Genomic DNA, 16296 nt, shown 5'->3' with positions numbered 1-16296 from the left:
CACACAGTCGAATGCCTTTGCATAGTCAATAAAACACAGGTAAACATCTTTCTGGTATTCTCTGCTTTCAGCCAGGATCCATCTGACATCAGCAATGATACCCCTCGTTCCACGTCCTCTTTGAATCTGGCTTGAATTTCTGGCAGTTCCCTGTAGATGTACTGAAATGGAATATATTCTTCTTTTTTGTTTGTTTGTTGGTCTACCATATGCCAATCACTGCTCGTTACTTTTACATATTCATTTATTGAACAAATTTTAATGAGCACTTGCTATGTACTGGATGCTGTTCCAAGTACTGGGGTTACAAAACAAAACAAACAGGCAAAATCCTTTGCCCTTAAAGAGCTGGTTTATTATCTTGTGGAGTTCTCAGTAACCTTGGCACAGGAGTGTTACTGCTGACATTTTCCAGAAGAGGAAAGAGAAGCTTAAGGAGTTTAGATATCTTTCCCAAAGGCATCCAGCTAGTAAGGGGAAGGCCCAGAATTTGAATTCTGGTCACCCTGTCTCAAAGCTCCTTAACCATGCACCCGTGCTCCTTCCGTCATAAAGCCTAATATTTATTGCTTGCCCTCGGATTGAGTGCTGGCGTTAGAACACAGTGAACAGTCTCTCCTGGGTAGTGGACCTGTCTCCATGTTGTTGGATAGACAGCTGCCGTGGAGTCAACTCTGACTCATGGCGACCTTTCGTACAACAGAATGAAACATTGCCCAGTCCTGCATCATCCTCACAACTGCAGGCTTCTTCAAGTTGATTGTTGCAGCTATTGTGCTAATCCACCTCACCCACGGTCTCCCTTGCCCTCACTGGCCCTCCACTTCACCAAACATTGTACTCTCCTTCAGTGACTGATTCTTCCTGATGACATGTGGAAAGCAAGCAAGGCAGACAATGTCCTATTGTGATCCATAGGGCTTTCATGGACCAATTTTCAGAAGTAGATTGCCAGGCCTTTCTTGCCAGTCTGTTTTAGTCTGGAAGCTCCACTGAAAACTGTCCACTATAGGTGACCCTACTGGTATTTGAAATACTAGTGGCATAGCTTCCAGCATCGTAGCAACATGCAAGCCACCACAGGACAACAATCTGACAAATGGGTGGTGGAACAAGTCTCCTCCAGGCCACCACCAGGCACAATTTTGTCTATTCTAACCCTGAAGCAGTATAAAGCAGTCCTTAGGTTGGCGCTCCTGAGCTAAGCAGACTCTTCTAATCTTTCTTTAACTTCAGGAGGCCAGACTTGCTTACATGCCTCCTCTGGCTGGCATTTCTATGCTGCAGAAATGTAAATAAGATGAATTAAGTCTGAAAAAGCAGACAAGTTCTCTCAGGGGCTGAGCGTTCTGAAACCAATCCACCTCCACCCTATCTGTAGGTATGCTTTCTGTCAGAATTTTTCGCACGGGTTCAAGTACTGCGGGGGGCCTTTCCCAGATTCCTGTGTTTTTCAGAACTGAGCTATCCAGCTGCCTTGGCGGCTAAATGAAGGATAAAAGAACCAGGGAAATCCTCGGTGAAACGCTCGCCTCAGGTGGGGCCAGGCATTGTCTTCTTTGAGTTTTCTCTCTGTGGAGATTAAAACAATCGCACGCCTCAGGAAGGATCCCGACTATGATGCTTTAAAATCATTTATCAAGATGAGACAGATTAGATTGTGTCTCGTTTTTATTGTGTACAATTAAACAGTCAGTACTTTCCGTATTGTGTCAGGTATGGAGGAGCAGGACCCCCCTACTTGTCATTGTTAGTTGCCCTCAGTTTGGCCCTCGACTCACGGAGAACGCATGCCCAATGGGATGGGAGGGGAGCCTTGTGATCCGTAGGGTTTTCATTGGCTGATTTTTGGAAGTAGACCACCAGGCCTTTCTTCTTCATGTCTTAGTCCACTGAAACCTGTTCAACATCATAGCAGCGTGTGAGCCTCGACTGACAGGTGGTGGCTGCACGTGAGGTGCACTGGCCGGGAATCGAACCCGGGTCTGCCGTGTGGAAGATGAGAAGTCTGCCATGAACCACCACTGCCCCTGTACTGCCCTTAAAAAAAAACCTGTCACAATGGAGTCGATTCCAACTCATAGTGATCCTACAGGACAGGATAGAACTGCCCCAAAGGGTTTCCAAGGAACAGCTAGTGGACTCGAACTGCCGAGTTTTTGGTTAGAAGCCATAGCTCCTAAGCACTGTGCCAACCTTAGATTTAAGTAAAAGGCTCCTTCTCTGGCCTTCACCTGACTACACCCCTCCCTGTAGGGTGGGGAGTCTACGGTTCCACACAGAGTCCGTGTCCTTCCCACTACACCATACTCCAGGCAACCAAGACACCAGAATTCTCAGCCCAAAAGTTCCAGAGCCCACTTCCAGGTCCTGCATGGACCTGTTCTCCGCATCCAGCCTTCTAAGTGTGGACCATGCCATTGATACATGCACCCTTGGGCCCAAGGGATGCTGTTTACAGAGGAGCTGCGCACAGTGCCCAGAGGTGTGTTCACCAGGTCGCTCACAGTAGGAGTCTGAGCTGAGATGGGAAGAGATGAGGGGCAGCCCACAGGCTGGGTGCCAGAGGCTGGGCCCACTCTCTCCGGACTTCCGTGCTCTAGCTGGAATTCAGGGAGCCTGAGAGTGCTGCATGTGACCCTGGCCTTCCGGGTTGTTAGGAAGGTATACGTCCAAGGCCATGGACACCGTCGGGATAGGAAAGTGGAACTTTTTTTTAAAAAAAAACAATCTTTAGGTTGATTTATAACTTTTAAACCTTTGGACAATATGGTACGTGGGCCTCTGTTTGTACCCTTGCTGCTGCTCCCCTGTGTAAAGAGGGGGCTGCTGCGGATCACATAAAAAGTTAAACCAGTGGGTCTCAGACTTGACTGTGCATAAAGTTATCTCCATACTAGTTAAAAATCTCATTCCAATTAGACAGACCCATAGGACAAAACGAGACTAAAGGGGCACATCAGCCCAGGGGCAAGGACTAGAAGGCAGGAGGGGACAGGAAAGCTGGTAATAGGGAACCCAAGGTCGAGAAGGGAGAGTACTGACCTGTCATGGGGTTGGTAACCAATGGCATAAAACAATATATGTACTAACTATTTACTGAGAAGCTAGTTTGCTCTGTAAACCTTCATCTTAAGTTCAATTAAAAAAAAAAATCTAATTCCAGGCCCAAATCCTCCAGATGCTCAGATTCAGTGTGTCTGGATTGTGGCGCAGGAAAGTGTGTTTTTACTGATTTCCCCAAGACTCCTTAGAGAGTCACAGACTCCCCAGTGAAGTTAAGAATTCCATGGAAAAAACGTACTCTGAGAGAAACAACTGAAGGGCGATTTTGAAGCATCACCCAAGCAAAGTAAAAATAATAATAATAATTGACTTTTATATAAAACCAGGATTAAAATATCTAAAGGGGTGTTGTCCCCTACAAAGTAGCCCTCTTGGAGGTTAGACACTTACCCTAAGCAAGAAGCTATTGCTCAAAACATTTTGACACTGATTTTTTTAAATTGCCTTTGGAGCTGGATTACGAGCCACATCAGAAAGCCAATCTCATTATTTCACATCACAGTTTGCATTTGACAAAAACAGCATTATCCAGGAGGATGATGCATATAACTTAGCAGATTTAGTTCCTATGTTTTCCATGTCAAATACATAATAAAAGAAGATTTATTATCTAAACATACCTATTTATTTCTGCCTCCTTCTGAAACTCTAAGAAAGTGACAGTGAAGAAAGAAAAGAAGGCATAAATCTGCAAAGACAAAGAAAGGGGAGAGAGAAGGTTCAGGACAAAACAGGAATCCACATTTTAAGAACTGTGAACTGCACGCAAAAGTAACCACTGACTTGGCTGACCCAGGAAAGCTGGCCTAAGCTGGTCACGAGGACAACTGAAGAGATGGGCTGATTTTACCTCAGAACCCTGCCTCCGGAATTAGAGGCACTCAATGAGGCAGGAGTTTGGATATGGGTGAAAAAAGGAATATTGGTTAAAATTTCCATAAGAAAACATTAGATCCTCAGATCCCATCCCCCAGCCAGGCAACAACCCTTCTCTCACCCTGCAGAAGACCCAAGGACTATTCTCTGGAGTCCCTACCCAGAGATGCTCTGCATTCTGGGACAAAAGTCCTTATTAAACATAGACCATTACCCTAAAGTCTGCTGAATAAAAAGGTCCCAGATTCTGCTCCTGCTTGATAATCAAAATGCATCCTTGTATCCTCCATGCAGGAGATTGTGGGATACGAGTGATCCAAGACAAAAAAGAAAAAAAAGATTCTTGAGTTGAGAATCCCCCAATGGAGTGGCTAGGTTCCCCACTGATTAATTGTATGGTGGTCAGAACCACCAGTGAAGAAGGGCCTTCCAAACATGTGAGGTTTCCAATCAGCTTCCTAGTGGTTCACGCTGAAACACGAACAGACAGCCTAGGATTACTGTGAGAAAGACACATGAAGACAGCCTCTACCAAGAAAGTAGTGATATGCCTTTTGGGTTTGCACAAAGATATCCTTGAGCAGGAAAATGTTATACATGAAACCATATTTGAGGGCAATAATTCTAGAAGTTGAGGGTTATTAGAGCGGGCCTGGAGAGTGGGCACTTTTATTAGCTAAGAAGACCGCATAAGTGGCTGACACAAAAGGGCAGAGATCTGGATGAGAGCCACATTGGGGAAATCGAGAGAAAGAGGAAATCTATGGTTAGTGGAGATTAGTTGTGTTTTGGCTGTCAAGCATCCAGCCTTTTCTATGAGTCTTTTGATCTCCCTTTTGAGAGAAACCCTGGTTGCATATGATCTTGGTGAGTCAGTGCCCATCTCTCTCCACCTCTCACTACGGAAGCTAAAGGGTCCAGGTTCTCGCTTTCTCCACTGGATGGTAGAAGTGGGAAGGGAGGATGGGGCTTGAGACTTCAATCTGACAAATGGCCCTTTCTCTCCTGGAGCAATGATTCTTGATAAGAGGATGTAGAGCGAGTCAAAGTCCCATTACTGCAGCTGCAGGGCAGAGAACTGGCTCCTCTCTTGGTTCCCATCCCTCTTGCCTCTTGTTTGCTTTGTAAGCCATCTGCTAGTTCTGGGAGCCACCTGTATCCTTTCAACCAACACTGATTTTGCAAAAGGTTGTCAGATTTCTTTTCTCCTGCTTGCAGTCTGAATCCCTGGCTGATGTACCAGGAGACACCGTACAGGAAGGATTGGTAGACTCGGTAAGTGACTGGATGGGAGGTGGGAAGCACAACTCCTAGGACAAGTATGAAATGGATGATTATTGCCATTGGCAAAGGCAGAAAATGAGGAAGCAGAATTTGTTTGGGAGAAAGGCAATGAGTTCAATTTTTTTTTTTACTATTTTCTTTTGGATTGATGATTGGTAGATCCAAAGAATGTTGTGGATCAAGTACCTCTTGATTTCAGTAAAGTGTTTGATAATCTCTCCCAGCATTCTTTTTTATTTTTTATCATTAATTATAACTTTTTATTGCTCCTGTGTCTTGCCTTCCCTAGGGTTTTCTTGGCTGTACTCTTTTTTGTTCTTGTTCTTTTGTTATTGCTGAGAATATGCACAGCAGAACATACACCAGAGTTCAATTTTTTTATACTTGTTTTGTTCCATGACTAAGTTAAACACCTTTGAGCAGCTGGAGAAAGGGGGCCAGAGTTGAACAGGTATGCTTAGAAGTAATGTTTCTATGTTACAGCCTTCACAAGAACCTAGATAATCCTGTGGAGGGGATTATAGAGGAGGAAAAGTAGAATTCTAACACACATGTCTTCCTAGAGAAATGCAACATATACAAGGATATATTGATTTAGGGCAAAAAAAGTGAGGACTCATGGAAACCTGAATATATACACGCTTGTCTTGTTTTAATGCTTTGTCTCTAATATAAATGCTGAGCTTGTAAGACCTCAGTGTTCTAGGTAATACTATGGATCTTTATATAAAGACAGTAGATGGCTTTGGATGCAAGTAACAGAAAACAATGCTTCAAACTGGCTTAAACAATGAGGGACTTAATTATTAAAGGAACAAGAAGTCCAAATGTAGGACGATATCCAGAAGTCAATGTCAGAGCTCCAGCTCTGCTTCTCTGTGATCCCATTGGATCTGGCCTCCTCTCTGTGTGGGATCTGGCCTCTGTTTCTCTGTGATCCCATGGGATCTGGCCTCCTCTCTGTGGGATCTGACCGCAGGTTGGCTGCTTCATAGTGGGAAGAAGGCCACATTAGTTCCAGATGTGACCATGATCAAAGAGAAACGTTTTTCATGTGTCTCTTGAATGTAAGAAACATTTCCTAGAAGCTCCCTAATCGACTTTCCCTCGTGTCACATGCCCATACCTACACCATGACTTAGATCCTTCAAGAGTCACCCCCTGGGCTGGGGGCCCACCTGCCCTGCAGCACATGGCTAGGCAGAGGAGTAATAGTGTAGACCCCTGAACAAAACAGGAGTAAACACGATGGGGCTAATAGGGGTGGACAAGAGAAGGCAGCAGTGAAGAATGGAGTCGTGGAATACATACTGTCTGCTCCATGGTGTGAGGCTTATGCTGTGCATTAAGATTTAATAATTAATTTAATGTAATTTTTGATTTGGGGTAATTTAGGATATGCTTGGAATTTTTTGAAATTATGAATGACCCATCATTACACAATGACACTTTAAGCAATTCCTAAGCCATTGTTTTTCACCACGGCTCATCTCGTTTGTAATTTTATTTTTCTTTTCTTTGGTCACTGTCCTTGCCTGCTAAAGCTTTTCAAAAATCACATGTAGCACAGAGGCTAAACCCTTCTAAACTCCTCTCTTGTCCACCACAACCCACCGAAGCCAGTGATTTGTGGGAAGAGGAGCGGCATTGGCAATGGACGCCTGGGTCAGGAGTAATTAAACGATGTCAACGGTCAAGGAGGTGGAAGTGAGTTCAAGCCCAGCCAAAGCATTTAGCTCTTATACTGCTGCATCCTTTTAGGCCCCTTTCAGCTTATAAATATTAATTTAAAGACTACCAACAAGGACAGTAAACGAGTTTAGGCATAAAACTTCCTGTCAGGGTGATTTATATCCAATAAAAGGAGAGCAGGATAGAGGAAGCCTGCTTCACTGAGTTTATGATAGACAGTGAAATAGTGCCATCAAAATAAAAAGCCTTTCAGTCTGTCGTCGGCTGCGTGGGAGTCTCCCTTCTTAAGAAGCAGTACGCTAGAATTGTATTGTTTGCCTTTATCAGTGCCTTGCACCGTTGAGGAAAAGTTCTACCGCATTGCTAATTGAACTTGTACAGATTTATAGGCTCAAGGCCTGCGAATGAGCGAGATTATTAGGATTTAAAAGATAATAGCGCCAGGAAGAAAATTGAAACTGCTCTCCCCACTTATATTTCAATAGTGTATAACTTCTACCCTTTATACATCCTAAGACAGAAGAAGAATTTGTTTGAAAGAAGATCTGCCTTAGAGTCCGTGCAAGACTGGTTCAATACCAGAGAACTCTGCGGCCATCTTCCCTTGCACACAGCCCAGAAGTACAAGGGCCTCTACCCCTGTGAGTGTGAAAGTCAAGTTGGAAGAAAACTGTTTTCTAGGTAACTCATTGCCGTAGAGTAGATTCTGCTTCAGAGCGACCCTACAGGACAGGGTAGAACTGCCCCGTACGGTTTCCAAGGCTGTAATCTTTGTGGAAGCAGACTGCCACATCTTTCTCCCATGGACACTGGTGGGTTGGAACCACCCTCCTTTGGGTTAACGGTTGAGCACGTTAACCACTGTGTTGTCCTGTGGGAACTGGAGCTCAGGGAACCGGTTCAAATACAGATACTTTGACTCCTGCTTTTACTGTAATAATTTTCTTTGTCTATAACCCAGAGTCTCATGTCTTTCGCCAGCATTCATGAAACTGTAGCAAACTAGCCTCTTGATTTATAACTAGGTAAAATCTCAGGCCCTTCACAGTTCATGACAGTCACCAGTAATGTGGACTAATAAAAATAATTTTGCTTTATATTTCATATATAAGTGAAGGAGATAAGATTCTACCTTAAATCATAGTTGTCTCTATCACCTAAAATTTCCAAATCTAAGGGAGTACATTTTCTTTTGGCCATAACCAGTATGAAGGAAATATGATGGTTGTTGGAAAGAGTTATTAAGGAAGGTTTCCCTTTCTTGAATCTCTGGGGGAAAAGATCCTCGGCCTTCTGACAACAAATGAGATGAATTAAATGACCAGGTGGCCAGATAAAGTCCTCTGTAGCTCTTTAATTCACATATTTCTCGGAAACGGAAGATTTGTGGCCAATAGAGACACCAACAGACTACTGTATATTAAAAATTTAGAAATGAATGTTTACATATAACTTTGAAGTATATTTAAGGGTAATTTCCTGAAATTCACACAGTAGAGTTCCATTTAAATCCTTAAGGGGAGAAATAAACTGATCATTGTCACCTTTAAATGGATGAGAGGATGGGAGTTACAGATGAAGTGCCCTTGAGTCGATTCTGACTCATGGTGACCCCAGGTGTGTCAGAGTAGAATTGTCCTCCATAGGGTTTTCAGTGGCTAATTTTTTTTGGAAGTAGATCACCAAAGCCTTTCTTCTGAGGCACCTCTGGGTGAACGCATAACCAAAATCAAACCAAACCCGTTGCCATCAAGTCAATTCTAATTCATAGCGACCCCATAGAGCCCATAATAAAAAATGTTGAGGTTACCTGACATTTCACATAGAGATTGCTCTAAAATTAAACAGAAAAAAAAAGGAGGGAAGGGAATGTACGTATGGAAGGAAACCCTGGATGAGGACATACATTTCTTAAAAAGAACAGTATCATTGAACAAAGCCTTGATGACAGAATTAACATGAAACAAAGGCCCTCTGAGGAAGATCAGTCTGAAAAGAAATGAAGAACACATAAAACTTTGCTTAATTTATGGAATTTATACGCTGCTGACCAGTGTGTATGAAGCTCCATTCCCTTGGTCCTCACTATCACTCATGTATTACTTGTCGGTAAATGCGATGGGCCCAGGACTTAACAGCTACGGTACTATTTCTGTTCCCAGTGCAGCTTTACTACACCCATGAAACTCTGTAATCTTTAAATTCCCTCACTGTTAACATCTGCTGAAACATTACTGGTCCCAGCATAGCCAAGCTGCTCAGAAATTACATTTAGCAGAGTGGTTAATGCGAAAGTATAATTCTAGACGCAACCGTGTTTGAAAAGAGCTTTCGAGCTGGCACAATGATTGTGCATCCTTCAGGTTTCATTTCTTTCAGATCTGCTTTGCGTCACAATCTCATTGGCTTGGAGCATGCCATTGGAAAAAATAGCATATTTGATATAAATTGTTCAGTAAATGCCATATCATATTCTGATTTTTTTTCCTACCTCACTTTTTCTAGCACTTTTTTAATGCGATGAAATTCCATTGCAAGATAGAATTGTCAGCATTTAGAGGTTAGAGGTAGGAAATTAATCAAGTTTCTATAAAATGAAGATTTGTTATCATTCAGTTAAGATGCTTTAAATGTTTTAAACTTAAATGGTCCTACACGTAAGCAAAATAAACAGGCTGCTTATGGCTTTTGTTAATGAGGATACATTCATTTTATAATCATAAAGTAGTTAACATTAAAAAAAACACTTGGCTTAGAAAACTGTCTTTGTTATAAACCTAACAATATGAACACTGCATTGATATCACTTTAAAACTGATACATCATCAAGACATTTTATATTAATATAGTTACTTATATTTAGAATTATACGACATAATGTACCAACATTTTAAAATTTTAAATATTAAATATTTTCTCCTCCCCAGAGAATGTGCTTCCCAAAGTTAAAATACTTGATTTTTATTGAGTTTCACCACCAAGTACAAATACGTATTAACACTTTACGCATTAAGCAAAACCAGATCTATTTTGTCGAGAGCAGTTACGGCCTCGATTCAGAAACCCGTTGGCCAGAAATTCTTTGCTTTGCACGAGTGCCCTCTGCTTGCTGGCCAGCCTCTTTGCTTGGGTCCTGTAATCCCTCTTTTCTCAGTCTTTCTTTGGCTAGATGTGTGGGTGTTTGCTACATATCTGCTTGTAGCCCAGACCTATTGCTTATGTATGATCTGAAAAGTGTCCCATCTTCAAATGGCAAATGCCTGCCAACCTTCTGCTTGGCGGGTACTGACGCTCAGCATTCCTGCTTCTCCAGCTGTGCTGTGTGCCCCGATTCCAGGTCCCTAACGCAGCTCTGATCACTGGCTACCCTCCCCAAACCTCCTCTGCTCCCTCTCCCCTGCCTCCTTTCATTCCACCCTGTATTTCTTGCTTTTGGCTCCCCACACTCAAACCTTCTTCCTTGCCTTGACTAGCTACAGTTGACAAAACCAGGCTGTGATTTCTTTTCTGGTATTGGTTGCCTTTCATGATGCACACACACATTTTTAGAATAAAAGCTCTAGGCAAAGAGAAGCAGAAAAAAAAAAAGATTTTTCAACATATTCTCAAAGAAACTTAACAGAAAATGCAAAACCTTGTATTATTATTGAATATTTACCATTATTATGCTGGTCTCCTAACCTTGTACAAGAATATGCATGCAGGAGATCTTGTATTTGAGATCTAAGCGGTACCTGATTAATGAACAGCAGTAAATTATACTTGCCAGCTGGTCTTCCAACATTCAACTTTAATAATAATTTGACTCCATAGCCCCTTTTTCTCCTTCCCCTTCCTCATCATGACTGTAAAACCAGAAACATATGGAATAATATCTATTAAGGCAAGGTGAACTCCGTAGAAAAAAGCTAGAAAAAAGAGACCGGATGTTTCTGAAAACCACTATGGGGGGCGTGGGGTGACAGAGCGTAAGGGAGAATTTCTCTCCATTTCTTCTTCACCCCTTTCAAGACTTGCCATCAACAATACATGAAGGAGCTCTATGAAGTGAACTAAAGAGATCCAGTGGAAGTGATTATCATTACTTTCAGCTACTACTTCAGGCTTTGCTATGCCTTCCCAGCCTATGATGTTAGTTGCAGTTGAGTCCGCTCCAGCTCGTATGGACCCCAGGTACAACGGAACAAAACATTGCCCGGTCCTGCGCCATCTTCATGATCATTGGCATGTTTGAGTCCATTGTTGTGCCATTGCTTACTGCCGTCCAACCCAGAGAGCTTGCCATCCAGCACAGTATTGGACAATATTCTATTCTGATTCACAAGGTATCTGTTGGCTAATTTTGAGAAGTAGATTGCCAGGCGTTTCTTCCTGTTGTTGTTCTTAGATGCCCTTGAGTCGTTTCTGACTCATAGCAACCCTATGTAGAACAGAATGAAAAATTGCCTGATCCTGCGCCATCCTCACCATGGTTGTTATGCTTGAGCCCACTCTTGCAGCCATTGTGTCAATCCATCTTGTTGAGGGTCTACTTCTTTTCATTGACCCTCTGCTTTAACAAGCATGAAGTCCTGTACTTCAGGATGGATCCTGAAATGTTCCTTTTAAAGATGAATGGGATTCCATTCGTCTTCAATTTGTCATTCCCGGCATAGTAGACCAGATGATTGTCTGACTCAAAATGGCCAATACCAGTCCATTTCAGCTCACTGTCTGTTGCCTTCTAGTCAATTCTGACTCATAGCAACCCTATGGGATGGAGGAGAACTGCCCCGTAAGCTTTCTAAGGAGCGGATGGTGGATTCGAACCGCCGACATTTTGGTAAGCATAAACATTGCTATCCTAGGCATTAGGGAGCTGACTGCACCAGTATGGTTACTCAGCTCACTAATACCTGCAATATCGATGCTTATACATTCCATTTCACTTTTTGATGACCTCTGATTTTCCTAGATTCATACGTCATACATTCCACATTCCAATTATTAATGGATGTTTGCAGCTGTTTCTTCTCATTCTGAGTCGTGCCACATCAGCAAATGAAGGTCTCGAGAACTTGACTGCATCCACATCATTAAGGTCAGTTCTACTTTGAGGAGATAGATCTTCCTCAGTCGTATTTTGAGCGCCTTCCAACCTGAGGGGTTCATCTTCCGGCACTATATCAGACACTGTTCTGCTGCTATTCATAAGGTTTTCACTGGCCAATTTTTTCGGACGTGGACTGCCAGGTCCTTCTTCCTAGTCTGTCTTACTCTGGAAGCTCCATTGAAATCTGTTCACCAAGGGTGATCCTGCAAAACATCACAGTATGGCAAACTGACAGACATGTGGTGGTCCCAGCCTATAGCTCCCATTAAATTGGTGGGCTTAGGCAACGCCGTTTGTCCCTCATGATCCCTCCCCCTGGCCTCAGCTGGTTGGACTAGAAATAGCTACATGACCCCAAAGGGAACCAATATGTAGCTTGAACTGAGCAAACAGGGTTTTGCTGTTTTTTTTTTTTTCCCTCACTCCCTTCTGCTTCTCTTTCTCCAATTAAGATACATAGAAACTGGAACTAAAATTTTAGAGTTGAGGTCACAGTTGGAGTCATAGCAAGCCAGAACAAGGTAAACTAGGTAAGCAGAAACCAAAACCCTTGCAGGAACCATCAGTCCATAGAGAAAACAATGGTGTGGAGAGGCAGGAAGAAGAGAAGATCACCAAGCCTGCAGTCCTAGAGCAAGAGAGGGCTAGAGGAGCTCTGGAGTAATTTTCTAGACCCCTGAGGGACTCTGGCCCTCCCGCAATGATACGGGCCTCCACGGGGTTCTCCTCCATCTTTAAAATAACCTCTTTTCCTGTCTTGTAGTTGAGCTTCTTTAAGTCAATTTCTGTTCATCGCAACCAAATGAGCCCTGACAAAAATGGCGGCAGGATTATGTCCTTCCTTCAAGAAGCACACAGTCCAAGGCAGACACCAGTGAGCTGAAAGGACACATCAAAGGTATGGGCTCTGAACAAACACTAAATGATTGGTGATTCTCTGAATTTCAGTCTTCTTTCCCTGGAGTCCATGGCTCTGCAAACCTCTAATTTCTTATTAAATAATCTCTGTAATTCCCTTGGGGTTATAGAAAAAAACAATTCATTTAGAAAATATATCAGTTGCCTAAATTAGCACAGTGGAGAGAAAAAAAAGGAGCCCTGGTTGCATAATGGTTAAGCACTCAGCTGCTAACCAAAAGGTCAGTGGTTTGAACCCACCACCTTCTCTGCTAGAGAAAAGACCTGGCAATCTGCTCCCATAAAGATTACAGCCTAGGGAACTCTCTAGGGTAGTTCTACTCTGTCCTATAGCGTCACTATGAGTCAAAATACACTTGATGGCCCATAACAACAGCAACAGAGAGAAAACTAAAATATTAATACTTCAGTCAATTCTTCATATACATTAATGCTCATAGTATTCTACTAAATGAGGTTAAAACCAATGAACTTCATCAAATGTTAACGTCAAATAAACACTATAACCTAAGAAAAATACGTAATCTTGAGCAACAAAATTAACTAAGAGATTTCATTTGACATGGTTAATAAGCCTATTTTCTTGCTATATTCAGCAGCATAGTTCTTCAGGGACAAGACTTGCCTATCTTTGGGGGCATTGTTTTCTGATAATTTGCATTTTAATATTATTTGTATGTGTCTTTTTCAACTTTTTTTCTTCATATTTACTGGAAAAAAATAAATGCCTCACTAATCCCCTGGGAAAGGAGCTCTGCTGGTGCAGTGATTTAAGGGCTTGGCTGCTCATGAAAGGTCATTGGTTTGAAACCACCAGCTGCTCTGAGAGAGAAAGACTAGCCGACTGGCTGCCATAAAGATTACAATCTAGACAACCCTATGGGGCAGTCAGAATCAACTCGATGGCACACAGCAACAATCGCCTGGTATATCTAATTTAAATGTGATATCTAATTTAAATAAGTTTTAATTCACATACTAGGAAGAATAATGTGAAATTGTTCTGTAACATAAACCTTTTTAGTGATATTAACATTATGTCATAATAGGTAAATCTGTAACATTATGGGATCACAACTTAATTAGGACTCACAAGTCTTGCTCCTGGTCCCCATTCTGTTCACTTAATTATTTATGTGATCCTGGGCAAATCTTTATCTTTCTGAGCTTTTTTTCTCACCTATATTAAGGCATGAGAATATCTACTCTAAGGTAAACTTATGAGAACAATATCAGAAATTTGAATGTGAAAAATGACCTGTCCTGATTATTACAATGTTAGTGGTAACCACAAATAGACATGTGGTGTATCTTTGGCCAGGCTTGGAGTCTTCTTCATGTCAGATCTTTTACCCAGTAAAAGTCCCTCCCCCCACCCTTTTTTTTTTTGCCAATGATTAGCCATAACATCTGTTGAACAGAAGAGGGTATTTGTAAGTGGAGATGGTGAGAAAAGACTAGATTCTTGACATGAGGCAGAGCCAACAGAATTTATGAAAGATCAAATACAGGGTGTGAGGAAAAGAAAAGAATCCAAGGCTTCTAAAATGTTGTTGACGATCATTCCTTTAACAAGCATCCAATCTTCTATAAAATGTGTACAAAAATTCTATTTGTTAATTTGGTAAATATTTATGGAGCACCAACTGTGTACTGGGGACTCAGCTAGCCCTTGGGTATAAATCGTAAAATAAACCAGAGTCCCAGTCCTCAAGAACTGCAAGCCCTACGGGAAGAAATCATTAAGCAATCAATTATAATCATGCGTAAGAAAACTGTATTGCACAGAGGAAGGGCACCTAGCTCAACTGTTTGCCACAGGAGGACAGGGGCTCAAAGAATCTCATGCAGTGGCCAGAGAAGGAGATGTGGAAGAGCATTCCAAGGAGAAAGCGTCATATGTGTTCTCTTAGGACTTGAAGTTTGATCTGCCTTTTAATGGAATTTATATGCAACAGCGAGGAAATAAATAAACAACTCTACTGTAGGGTGGTGTGGTCTTTCTCTTTAAGTGCTTAAGGAATGCTGAATATAAGGATTATCTTGAAGATTCTGGTAAGATCTTTATGAACTTCAGTGTTGCAATGAGCCTTGAAGCTGGAATTAAATCAGTGGAGGACAGAAAAAGGGGCACACATATTGTTCTATAATCTTTCTCTGTAGACTTTTTAAGTATGTGTGTGTGTATACACATACATACATACATATACGTATATTCATCTCTCTCTCTCTGTCTATATATATATAGAGAGAGATATTCAACAATGGGCTCAGCATAACAACAATTGTAAGGATGACGCAGGACGGGGCAGTGTTTCGTTCTGTTATACATAGGGTCACTATGAGTTGGAACTGACTTGACGGCACCTAACGACAACATATATATATATTATATTTCTCTCAACTATATTGTAGGTTCACTGCAAGCAGAAATCATATGCTCTTCCTATACATCGTATACCCCTTGTAATCTTGCTTTGCACAAGAAAATTTTACAAAAATTTTTCTCAGTTTTTTATATTTTTTGTGCAGTTTGAGTCAAATTAGAAATGCTCGACCCAGTTTTCTATATACAACAAAAGTCCAAAAATCCAGACCATACAAATGGAGCAGCATCTGCTGCCTGCACAATTGCCCCCGAAGCAGGTTGCTGTCATGACTTCTAAGAAGGGGTTGGTAGAGCAAATGTATTCAGATATTTTTACTTACCCACTAGGTTCCTGGAGTTCATGGATTGATTTATTTTTGATGTATCTCCTGAGTACACCCTAGGAGTGAGTCTACCCCCAATCACATCTCCGTGTAAGTCACTACTCTCTATGATGCAGTTTGGAAGTGAAATAATGAATTGTACTGTGACTATCTCAAAGGGTATTTCTACTTGGTTATTCCATTTGTAGTTCATGACTGTATCAAACAGGTGGTTTCAAAGTATGAAATAAAATATGTAATTCTGATAACATATCAAAAATTATAATTAATAAAACAACTAAAGTAAATTGGTTATTTAGAGATAAATAGGCTAAATAAAACAACTTAAATAAATTCATTTACTTAAGGATAAATAAATAAGGCAAAGGATAAATCAATTTATCGAGGAGTTTGATAAAGGATTATCTATGATATATTTCAATATCCAAATATATGTGAACATTTTTGATCAGAAAAGTTCAGATTAAGTTAAAAATTCAGTAGGAGTTCTGTTCATTTGTTTCTATCAGTACAGTATCTTAATAAAGAATTTACAGGGTGATCTGCCTGCAAAGGATCACTTCACTTCATAAATTAACTTGAGTACTATAGGTGAGCATACTGTAAAATCTTAAACTAATACATGTATTTTATCGATAGTTATTGGTTTATAAGTA

Source organism: Trichechus manatus, unplaced genomic scaffold (assembly GCF_000243295.1).
Source record: "Trichechus manatus latirostris isolate Lorelei unplaced genomic scaffold, TriManLat1.0 scaffold00039, whole genome shotgun sequence".
Lineage (NCBI taxonomy): Eukaryota > Metazoa > Chordata > Mammalia > Sirenia > Trichechidae > Trichechus > Trichechus manatus.
The sequence above is the reverse complement of the archived record's forward strand: the minus strand, read 5'-3'. Positions refer to the sequence as shown.